The sequence below is a fragment of the Pieris rapae genome, chromosome 16 (genome assembly GCF_905147795.1).
Source record: "Pieris rapae chromosome 16, ilPieRapa1.1, whole genome shotgun sequence".
In the NCBI taxonomy this organism is placed as follows: Eukaryota; Metazoa; Arthropoda; class Insecta; order Lepidoptera; family Pieridae; genus Pieris; species Pieris rapae.
Window position 1 is genome coordinate 716589 of NC_059524.1, and position 13596 is coordinate 730184.

Sequence of the window (13596 nt, forward strand, 5' to 3'; positions counted from 1 at the left end):
CGACTGATCTCCTTTCCTAATGAGCCCAGGACAACGTTTGGTTTAACACGACCCAAAGGTTTTTAGCAGCCTTGTGGAGAGCCAAGACCAAGGCCTATTTAACCCTGTTAATTAAAAGGCTTCCGATGATGAAGACTTAGCTTCTGGCAGTCATTATTGTAACACCAAAGTCTTTAACTCCAATAGATATATTATGAAGATTATACATCGTTTGAATCGCCAGAGGAAGTTCATCCAGTGTAAACTGAACGAGGTCATAAGTGTAATGGTGAAAATAAGGCGATAATCAGGCAGTTGATAAATATAGCAAACAGATTATTATGATTATATATTTAAGTATATTTATTTCTATATTTTATATATTTCTTGACAGTAAAACGTCATAACGTAATTTTTTTTCAGTCTAACTTTCATCGGAATAGCTTTAGTAGGTTTTTAGTAAACATATCGATTGTATTTCTGGATTTTAAACATTATACAAGTTTTTATATCGGATAAAGGAGGATAAACTAAACTACTTTTTGGTTTATTTTGGTAATAAATTGGTCTAATCAAACAATCTTTTATGAGGAACATCGGAAAAAAGAGGATTATTTACAAAAGAAATTCAATTGGATCAGATATTTCTTACCACATACAAACTCGCATTTCCTTATTCATTAATCAGGATTAACATATATATCTTATTAATTATATTTATCTAATGACGTCTTTATAATCATCAATCAATTATCAAACAACTCTGATAAAATTTACTCAATAAATATAAACATTATCGTAGTACACTTTGTGGCATGCCACTATTACTTAAAACTATAAATATTATTTATAACGCCATCTAGTTTAAGCTCCATGAACTTTAGCGTACTCACCTAGGTTGTTATTTGAATAGCGAATAACATTTATAGCTTATTAATTAGATTCTATGAGCGTTTTACAGATGGCGCTGTTAGAAACATCTTTCTATAGAAATTTTGAAACAAAGCATGTTTTGTCTTTATCGCTCTCGTGTCATGTCATGTTTTTTACTTTTAATCTTTCTTCATCACATCTTGGTGTGCCTCGCCACAACATTCCTTCATATTTCTTGCTTGAAAGGCAAGCTTTGTTCTGTTCTGGCGTTAGTTATCTATACTAATATTATAAAGAGGAAAGGTTTGATTTTTTGTTTGTTTGTATGAATTGAATAGGCTCCGAAACTACTTGGCAGATTTGAAAAATTCTATCACTGTTGGAAAGCTACATCATTCCTGAGTGACATAGGCTATATTTCATTTTCAAAAAAATAGGCATCCTTACTAAAATTACGATAACATTAACATTTGTTTATTATTTGATACAATTCTAACAGATGGCGCTGAGTTAAAGGTAGTTTAGTTTAGGTCCGTGTCGTGGTACCAACGTTTCACATAAGTTCTCCTACGGTTTCCCTTGATTAATTTACTACTATGTAATATAACAAAAACCTTAGCCACAGCAACGCTTGGCCGAGTCTGCTAGTTATTACAATAAGGCCGACTTGGAATCGCTAAAGATAGCGCCTTGCCATTTGCACGGCCTTTCGAGATCCTATTACCTTCTGTGTGAAGTTGCGTTGGCTTATTTTCAAGTTGGCAGCTAAATTTATATCCAGCCGGTGCCCATGTTGTTGCCGTATACACAGTGTTCGCCTCCACAACTGACATGTATACAGTATTTCCGAATGTACGAGATGGTTTTAGCTGCTATATCTTATCCTTTTGATTCCCTTTTCCAAGTCATTTTTGGGTTTTTGCGAGCTAATGGTGACTCGTTGCTATCGACCATTAAACTCCTCATTTCATTTCTAATTTTTACATTGATTCCTGGCGTATTTATTTATTTAATTTATAAAATAAGCACACAAATAAAGTGACCAGATTTTTTTGGTAAAGCAGAAAAAGAGGCGTACGTCTTTTTTGGTGTGAATTTCAGCAGGTTCAGTTCACCCCGTTGTCTATGTCAGATCGCATCTTATGATCAACACCATGCATGGTCAAAGGTGTGACGGTTCCTAGTTTCTTGTGTTCTAAGCCTCTTTTTGAATGCTGATTTCCGCACGATGTTTTTACTCACAGTAATACGGTATAATTAATACTAAATAAGAGTACATTAATACAGTAATAGTAATACTTAGAACAGTTACATCATTATGGTTGTAGGCAATTAAAGTAATAAGTACAATAAAAAAGATGTTGCTGGTAAACCGCTTTTGCTGATAGCACTTTGGAAATATTACATAGGCAAACGTCAATAGCAGTCTGTATCTAGTTATAAGCCACTCAAAGGGCCGAATATTCTATGACCCGAGGGAAGCGAAATGAAAAGTTGACCTTTCGCATCCATATTTTGTGCAGATCTGATATTACATTTAATATTAAAAGCTTCATCGTATGCAAGATCGTATTGTCTTATCAATTTTTCAATAAAATTTATTGATAAGATTGAACTTGATCATACAGGCAATATACGAGTATCTTTCCATTAAAATAAATATTGAACTCTAAATCTCTGTAATTTTCTATTAGAATAATCAATATTAACATTGTGAAGTATATAAATCTGTTGAAATGTACTTTTTTTGTTACTTCAGTGGGGTCATTCATCCATCCTAGATGGATGGATAGAGGGATACAGGATAGAAGACGCGAAGTAAATAGGATATTCTCTTCTGCATTCGATGCACAAATAATTTGAATCTCCGGGAGAATAAGAACCGTCCCGGAGCCTCTGTAAAACGGCTTTGTAGGAACTAGAAGATATGGTTTTAGTGGGTATAGCTATCCCAGTCTCTGAATACCAGATATTCTGGTGCAGGTCGAATCTCACACACCCTACTTTTAAGGGCATAGGATTTCCACCTCGAATATGAAAAGAAAATAAGGGGGGATTCCTCAACTTTACAGACCCTACAATAAAGTTACAATTTCTGTCTTATCATCATGCCTTTTCCTCACGAAGTTTTTCGAGTGAATGTTAAAGTTGCACATAGAAAGAAAGTTTATTAGTGCACAGCCAGGGATGAAACCTACGACCTCAGGATGAGAGTCCCACGCCGAAGCCACTAAAATGCTTCGCCTCACATCTCAGCTATTCGGCTAACACAATAATATAATTTCCCTAACATTTTACTCCTAAATCATTTAAGCCCAGTAATGAACTGTAATAAATGCAATTTCCTTAAGTTGTATAAAGCCGTAAACACATCTATCAAAAGCAGAACTCATAACGAGTCTTACAAAAAGCCTCGTCGACAAAGTTAGTGATCTTAACGGTTAATAACGAGTGTATTACGAGAAACATTCGGAAATAAGAGCAAGTCCGTTACAGTAACATTGCTCATTAGCTGGAGCCGTGACCCCCAGTTTTTGCGACTAAAGGCGCGTATCCACTGGGATGTTTAATTAAGAGGATATATATTTTTACATTCGGCAACAGACGCTGTAAAGTATATATTATATTGAGATAAATAAGAATGTACACGACGGAGCAATGATACTGGTATCAGATGCAATTATTTAATAACATCAAATCAAATTATTTCAAATCAGTATAGATCTGCAAATTAACAGACTATTTCATAGTATGTAGTAGTATTTATAACGTGTGTTGAAGCAGTGGTGTTAATTTATCCAAGGAATACAGAGTTTAGAAATTACGATAATAAGTCCTTCAACATACATAAATGAATAAAAAAGTTATTCGAACCCACAAGTTTCAAGTATCTTTAATTTAACTTATAGGCTTATAAGTCCGCTTATCATGTGACGCACAACTTATTTCTCAAGTGCGTGATTCTTTGCTATTTCTATAAAAGGGCAAACTAATGGAACAGCCATAAAAGGTGGCTGCCACAGCCCATAGATTGGGCAACATTGTTAGATGGTGCGTTGGCTATGCACGAAAGAGAGTAGTATCTATGCCTTTTTTTTAATGTTTGAAGGTCGTACATCCTAGGAAAGATCTTCCGTGGAATTTGATACCACAGCTTGCCAGTTCACAAAAAAACATGAGAAGTTAAACAATATCTATGAATAAAGATTCCATGGATTCGTCCACCAGGTGCTTGATAGATTTATTTAGGTCTGATTTCAGTATAAAATATAATACTTCAGTACCTAGTATTTATTCAGTGGCCTCGTGGTTTCAGCGTGCGATTCTCATCCCTGAGATGGTAAGAAGATCTCTGTCTGTGCACCAATGGACTTTCTATGTGCGCTTTCAACATCCGCTCGAACGGTGAAGAAAATTATCGTGAGGAATCCGGCTCATCTTATACCCACAACGGCATCAGTCAAGACAAGAGAATGATGAAGAAAATCGAAGGTTGTGAGATTGTAGCTGATTTTGACGTGACAACGTCTTATAATTCGATGGAGCCGGCTGCACGCACGAAGTAACATGACGCATGCCGCGTTACCTCGCTCTGAGGCGTTATATTTAAGGCTTGAAGGTGCAAGCGAGAGCGCGGAACCAACGACAAAGAGGCATAATCGGCCTCCGAGTTCAGTAGCCTTCGTTCGTTAAAAAATTGACATAATTGTATTTATGAGTACAAATAAATGTAACTTGATCAATTTAACTGTGAATTCGATTTACCTCCTCTATATCCATACAAAATATATATCAAACAAATAAAATTAAAATTCCATCAGTATTTTCTCATGACGTTTCACTTGCAACTATCGTCAGTACACTGACTTTACAGACAATCGATTTTTTTTGTATTTATTTAAATTGTCCGTATTAACCTGGAAAGTTTTACTTAAAAAAATCTTGAAACCCAGTGACGAGTAGAATGCGTTAATACAGTGTTTCAGTGCCTTAATTTTCCTGGCGAAGTGGCGACGTGCTTAGAATCCTGAAACTGTGATTATTAAAACACAATTTCTATTTGCACCTTACAGAACTCGAATTACCAAGCAACAAGGTTCATTTTCGTATCCAACAAGTCATAGACGCTCTTGAATAAACAAGTATGTCTGTGTGCGTGGTATTAGTGTTAATGTGTGGGAATTACATAAATATTTCTTAGTTTTAAGCTGGTTTAAAACTGAGTGAAAACAGTGCTGAATAAAGCGAACTTAAGAAAAACAAAACAATGTTAGCTACCATTATAATGCGCATGCCAATACCCAGCCAATGGGAAATGGGACAGTCACAGTTTTCGAATTTAATTCCTCATTTATAGGACTAAAGTTAACTAAAAGTGGATAAATATTTCAAATAAAAACATAAGTAAGCCCTATATTAGGATGGTTCGCTGCGTTATCAGCCACTTTCCAAATTTGCTTCGAAGATTTGGCATTTACAAAAATGCTAGTTTTTTTTTAAATTAACGTGACTCAATATTCTAACAAAAAAAAAACAAAAACCAATGACTTGAAGTTCAATTTAAATTCACTTAACCGAACATTAACTGTTTTGTTAGTTTTATCTGTACGACACAGAAAACCTTTTAGAGTTCATAAATAAACTTAGTGTATTAAAGTTTGAAATAATAGGTTCGTCTTAACTTTTAGACTGTAACGAACCCAGTAAAAAGGAATCACCTGGTTTTACAAATTCATAATAACAACTGGCATTCCCCCGCAATTTGCGGTAGTATTTTATTCTTTGGATCCTTATTTTTTGTAGCGGAATAAAAATATTCACTATTGTTGCACTTCTTGTCTACCTTATCTAATATACTCATAGTGATTTTCACTTTTGATCCACGAGTAATATAGGCTATATTTAATTTTGAACAAAAATAGGGTTCCGTAAGATATTGCGGTTTTTCGGACACGAAGTGTAAAAAATAAACCAAAAAACTTACTTGTTTTGCGTACCCTGCCTAAACTATTAAAGATAGAACCATAAAATGTTCTAACTAATTGTAGATCTCATAAATATCTACAAAAAAGTCCGCGACACACTATACCTATCTATGTCGAGTGAGGCACAATAATAAATGATATACATGGCAAAACGCCGTTTGCCGGATCAGCTAGTAATTATAATAACTTTAAAGGTAAAATACCTTTAGTCTAATTTTAAAAGTACACAGAGCACTTCCGTATGATTGTAGGGTAGTAGTAGAGTAGGCTGTTCCTAAAAAGAAATAAAGATGCCCTCGGTCAGAACGTAAGGACTCACTTCGCCTCCTAAATCTGATATAATCGTGGAGGAGGAGGAGGTTTAACCAATGACTGCCCAAAGGACCCAGTGGCTGATCGAGACATTAATAAGAAAACTCTCAATTTTCTAAAATTAATTAGAAATGCATCTACGCTATACATTTGAATAACTACTTTATGAACAAAAGTTCGAACATTCTCTACTTAATATCAATATGCATTAGAACAAGCACAGCTTTAAGTAAATAAAAACTTTACCTCATAGAATGCTATGATGAAGTTACGAGAGTTGTGATTTGTGAGATGTGTTATGTGTGGCCTCTGTATGGGAGTGATAATTGTAATCCTAAATGATAAAAATGAAGTTAAATAATCGGTAATAAAATATGAAATTTACTACTTTATTTGGACGGACCAAAATATAAAAATTCTTATTACTAATGAACTTCATAATTTAAAAAGTGAACTAAATATGCCTAATTTCACTTAAATAAGTAAGAGGATTTTATGATGATTCCGCCAAAGTTTTTTTTTCTACCTGCTTCGTAAACATCATTAATAGAAATAAACTCTAAAACAATCGATAAAAATTTACTCCTTACAATGTTAAAACTAATACTATAATTTTTGTAATCAATTGTAAACTGTTATCATATTAACAGTTTTTTAACAAACCATAGTTCGTTAAAAAAATGAGTTCTGATCTTGTTGGCAAAGCTATCTAATAAATACGTTCAAACATTCCACAACTACAAACAAAATATACTGTTACAATTCGAAATGTAAGTTGATAAAATAATCTGTGATTTGTGGTTGAATAAACGTGCTTATATTGATTTCCCAAAGGGTGATTGCGGGGACTGCAATAAACTAGTTAATTAACTGAAAATCATGACTATCGCTGCTAGCTGAATTTATTACTTTGATTTTAATGAGGCTTTCTGAATTTTCATTTTCACTACATGTTTAATTTGTGTAAGCTTTCGTTTTGAAAAAATCGAGTCATATTAATATGTGTTGAATTGAAACTGATTTTAAAACAAACAATAATTATTGTTAACTGTAACAAGATTTAATTTAATTCTTGAGGAGTAATATTTTTCTATAAATAAATCAGTGGCTCTTCAATTTTTTTTAGGTCTGAGCCTCAGGTTCATGTCTTCATCATAATTTGTCAATTTAATAATCATATGGTCAGCCTTTCGTACCTGACTAATTCTTTAGGTCTAAGACAAGGCAGTTTACTCAAGATGTCTTCCACCGTTCGAGCGAATGTTAAATGCGGATATAGAAAGTTCATTACAACCAGGGATTGAACCTACGACCTTAGGGTTTAGAGTCACATGCCAAAGCAATGAGGCCGATCACCTACTTGCCGGTTAGATTTATGAATTATGATGCAACAGATTTAGAAATCTGAGGCAAGACCTAAAGAGGTATCCACTGATTAACTTTTATTAAATCTTGTATTTAAAAACTTGATAGTAAACTCCAGTGGGAACTTCCACACATTGAGAATCATTCGAATAGGCTGAGCTCTGCAGCACATTATGCAGTAAAGAAAATCCGACAGCTTACTGATAAGGATACGGCTAAAATTGTGTACCATAGCTACTTTCACAGCTTCATGTCGTACGGTATTCTACTGTGGGGTGCTGCTGTAGTAAATGTAAATTAACAATTAATTTAATTTTTTTGACGTTCATAAGTGTATTTATTTACCTATAAAATAAATGTATTTTCGATTAAAATATCATGTAATTAAATAAGAAATAATTTCAAGGAATTAATAATTAAATTTGTTATGGCAGAGCTGGGATCCCAGGTATTTTTTATTTTAAAAGATTCCCAAATCTAACATATTAGAATTAATTATCGTCAAACAAATAAACACATTTCTATTTATTATTATTTTTTAACACAATAAACCATACGGATCAACGATCGTATGGTATGATGATCGTATCATCGTATGGTTGTAAATGTAAATTTACAATTAATTTAATATGTTTTTCTTGACGATCACAAGTGTAAATGTTTACCGATATGAATAAAGATATTTTGATTTGATATGATTTGATAAATATGTTTTTATTAAGGACATAAAACGGGTACACTCGTATAGAAGGTCAAATCATATGTCATCGTCGGAGGTACATAATTCAGTTTTAGGATTATTCCATGAGCGTAAACGGTTTGGTAAAAGGCTTGGATGCACTCGCCATTATGCGGCAACACGTAGCTTAATGAAGTGGCTGATGTGTACACTTCCTTTACTGGGTTTTTAGAACATTGCTATCGCTATTGTTTTAATTCATCTAAATCTAAGTTACTGATTGTTTTATGACTAATAAAAATTTAACATTGAAATAAAGAATGTTATTATTCGAAAGTAAAAATTTATCAAATAATATTTCTTATACTTAAAATAAAATAATTACAGTTTTCAGAAGACTTAAAATTAGCAAGTATTTTCATTTCTTGATTACTTTTATTATAATATAATAATTGATTGATAAGTATATGTTTTTACGATGTATAGTGTTTTTAATGATTCCAAACTGTGGTGTTCAGCGAGCCTCGTCTCGGCTGTCGATGGGCGGAAAAAACTTAATATTAGGTTAGTCTCATGCCTATTAGCACTTATATAAAAATTATTAATTTTAGTATTATATTTTCTATAATAAGTATCCACTTAATAATAATGACGGTAGTCCGTTAGACAGCCTGAAAGAGATTGAAATTTTTAATATATTATCGTTTAAAAATACAGTCTCGACTTAAACCAATACAGAATAGACTGGATAATTCCCATTAGTCTGTTAATTCAAACATTTGGAAATTTCGGGTTAAACCATTCTTCTAAACTTAAAACTCCCAAAAGCCCAAGAGGCAATAAATACTTATCACTTAAAGTCAAGATAAGCGTGGGAGAGGTTTTTTAGAGAGAATCACAGCCTATTTCGAGATAACACTCTGAAAATGAATCCCCGTCCAACCTCTGCCCTTAATAAGGCTTTTAGAAGGATAAATACGACTAATTTACTCGACGGTTAAATTTTGTATTTATCCTTCTAAAAGGTCTAAAAGAATTTATTTAAAAGAAGAATAGTAGTAGAAGTAGTAGCTCTGATTTGTTATTTTCCATGTTTTTAGCCTATTAAGATTACGCATTGCGTAGTTAAGGTATCACTTCAAAAAATATGTACATTACGGGCTGTACCCTGCCACGCTTTGCTGTGGCACATTGTGACACGATCACACAAAAGTTCTTGATTTAAGTTATTACTTAATTTAGATTGTATAATAATCAGATGCAATTTTTGTAAATGAACAACGTAATTGGGAACGAATATTGTTTCTCAAGTGACTGCGCCGTTACTGTTGCGGTTGTCAGCGAGTTTTTCCTCGCATTCGGCAGATGGCGCGGTCTCTGTTAGTACTTAAAAAGCTGTATTAAATAGATAGAAACAATCCTAGACGCGGATTATATATCAAGTGCAAATTTCAGCTCGCGGGTCAGCACTTTTTGACTTTTTTGAAGCGTACACAAACCAACATAACATTTTTATATATACTATACATATAGACTAGCGACCCGCTCCGGCTTCGCACGGGTGCAATGCTAATACTAAATACACTACAGAAAATCTGTGAACGTTGTATATAAAAATGTGGGTTATACATAAGAGATAGACATATACCATCACGGACTTTTCTGTAGACCTTTTCAATGTGTACAATACTTAGTACATTACTTTGATAAGCGGAAAAAATGTACTTATTTACGACATCACTACAACACCACAAAATCCGTTGCGTAGTTTCAAAGATTTAAGCATACAAATGGACATAGAAAGCGACTTTGTTGTATAATATGTAGTGATGATAGAGAAACACAACTATTTCGTCAGAGATTACAATGTCAATATACCAAATCTAGTGATTGTGTTGTGGTGATATGCGTGGGACATAAAAAAACAGTGGCGCTACCATCTTTTCAGATCTGGGACTTAAATTTTTGTATCTATTTCATGATCGAGTAATACGCATAGTAGGTGCACGCTGGTTTCTTTATGATGTTTTCCTTCACCGTTCAAGCGAATGTTAAATGCGCACAAGTCCATTGCACAGCCCAATCGAAGGTACGGACTCTGTCGCACTTTGAAACCGCCAACGCCAACGTAGACAATTTTATTCCTTGTAATTTAACACAATAAAGGAAACTTGCCAATAGCATTTATTCTTTTAATAAAAGTTTCCAACGATCTTTGGATCAAACAATCAACCGAAATAAAAGAGCCATTAAAAATATTTACGATGCGTCTTAGATTACGAGTGCGATTAATGTAGGGATTTTATTAGTGACCGAAATTAATTCAGAATCAATTACCTTCGTCAGATCCTCCATTACGTTAACACCGATCTCATTTAACGTTAAAAATGGCCGTCTCTTACACCGTTATGTAACACTTTATTAAAGAATACTTGCGTATATATTTATATTTTACATACTATTTTATTTTCATAGAAAATTTCGTTCGTAATTAAATCCTTGACACTACCTTATATACGGTTTAGGATGTTGTTAAAGAGAAGCTCTTAAAGTTCTGAAAGTGTAATCTTTTATTGTATTTTATGTTTTATTTTTTTAACATCTATGTTTACCATAAGTGTTATATATTTTAGTAAAGAAAGCTTGTAACACATTCTATAGATATAGCATATTTGAAGTTATTAACTTTCATCTATAAATAAAAGAAAATATATCAATTAAAGCATTGTTGTAGACGTGCGACTTATTGGCTGATGATGTCGGCCGAGTGAAATTACGGTCATTTCGAGAAGTCGCAACACATTAAATTTACCGTTGGTAAATTTAAATTCTTGCTAATTCCGTTCGTAGGTGACTTTAAATATTTATATAAAAGGTTGTGTTCTATGAAAATTCATACAAAAACAAAACTTACTGATACACTTGAACGCGTATGAAGTTATTGGAAATTAAAACAATTTGGGGTGATGTTTTTTATTTAAATTTTTTAAACTTGCGGAATAGTCCAGGTACTAAGTCAATTACTTACTGGTAAAATCTTACTTTGAAAGTATAATATTTTTACTGTATACTTGTGTTTAACATAATAAGATTATAGATTATATATCATACTATAGATAGTGCATTATATATCATGCGGTTAATTAAATTAATAATAAAAAAAATTGTTAATCCGTATAAAATGTTACAGCTTGTTGTGATAGCAAGAAATTCACCACAAAATCGAACAATGAGGTTTTGGGTGAATCTTTATAGGCATCGAATTTATTCTTCGTTCGCGATTTCGGCCATTCAATTATACTCGTGATTGAGTATAAATGTTCAGGATTACAGTCTAATTACAAGAATCACGTTTCAATGTCCCTTTCTCAATGCATGTTTTACAATTGGAATTGGCCTAAACTAAAACAATATGTAAAAGAACAATGCTACTGGGGTGCTAATAAAAGAAATATAGTAAAAATATTTGTTTATTGTAATAAAGTTTTAATACTATACTATAAATTTTTTATTTTATTTTTTTATTAATCATTCATTATTATTTCTGTATTTTAGTACATAGGTTACTCTTCACTTAAGTAGCTTGGCAAATGCAAGACGTATCGGAAATTGAAGTCTTTTAAATTCAAACGGCATATCGGTTGGGATCATCGGGATCCTCGGAATAAGAACTTCCTCACCTTTGAATTTTTCTATCATTATAGTAGCGTAAATTACATTGTTCTTCAATTTTCTAACCACCAAACGCATACCGTTGCACAGTTTTAGTTGGTTTATGTTTCGAAGCATGATTACTACGGAGCCAACCTTTAGGCGTAAATTGTGCGGTGGTAAGCCAGGCACGTCCAAAGAGTTTAAAAATTCAATTGGATTGTTGGTGGCTTCATCTTCATTTGTGACGCAGTCAATAGATTTGAATGAATGCATTGTTCCAATGATCTTATTTTGAATTATGTAGTTCAGGTCATCTACATCTTTATTCTTAGCCGCTAAAATTGCTCGCTCACTCAACCATTCATTATTTTTGTAGTTAGAAATAATGTTTGGAAATACATTGTTGATAAGTTCGTCTTTTGATTCCATTCATCGACAGGTACTTGACCATTACCGATAGTGAGCAATTGTTCCGAGAAATCTTCAGCAGATGTATCATTAAGCAATGTAACTCTCATGTTTGTTGTCAGCTGCAGTTTCTTCACATAGCGCCATAGATTTGACGATTTGAGGCAAGCGTTTATTTCGTCGACAGCCGTAGATCTTGGAATTACTGGCAGTATTTAGCAGAAATCGCCAGACAGTAAAATCATTGCTCCTCCAAAACATCTCGAGTCATTGCGTAAATCTTTTAATGTTCGGTTAAGTGCTTCTAATGCACGTTTATGCGCCATTGTGCATTCGTCACAGATGATGATTTTCGATGCCGCTAAAACTTTGGCCATTGCTGAGTGTTTTGCAATATTACACGTTGGTTCTTCAATAGTTTGAAGATTTAACGGTAATTTTAATTCTGAATGAGCCGTACGGCATCCTTCTAACAATGTGGCTGCTATTTCAGAAGAAGCAACTGCAACCGCTATGTTGGATCTCGCCCGAACAGTTGCTAAAACTAATGACATGAGGAATGTCTTGCCAGTTCCACCAAGGGCATCTAGGAAATATAAACCACCATTTTCATCATCGTTTGCCTTCATTAAAGTATCATATCCTTTTGTTGGTAATTCAACAGGAGTACATTCGTTTGAACTACTAAATCTAATTCCTGGTGATCATATTCACGTTCCCGTTCCAATACTCGATTAAATGCGTCATTCGACAACAACAACAAATATAAACATTCATCATTCTTTGGATGAACTGTATACATACGACCATACCGAGTTTTATGGTTCTCTTCACTGTTTATACGAATGGGCAATGGCACTATCATTACATTTAATTATTTATTTAATAGAAATATTTTGAATATTGATTTCTTACAAATATCAAATTGTCATATATACGTCAATTACATAGCTATCATTTGCGTTCTATTATTCTAAGTATGATTCTTTTTTGTTATACCACGTTTTATAGTGATTGACGTTTCATGTCAAGTCCTACGGGAACGCTGTCGAACGGGATGAAAAGTATCCTATGTCCGTCTCCTGGCTCTAAGCTACCTCCATACCAATTTTCACCCAAATCTGTTCTTCCGTTCTTGAGTTATAAGTGGTGTAACTAACACGACTTTCTTTTATATATATAAGATTTATGCAAAAATATATATGTATAAAGGCCGGCTACGCACTCGCGAGCCCTCTGGCATAGAGACTGTCCATGGGCGGCGGTATCACTTAAGATCAGGTGAGCCTCCTGCCCGTTTGCCCCCTGTTCTATATAAAAAAAATGCTTTATTAGATTTGG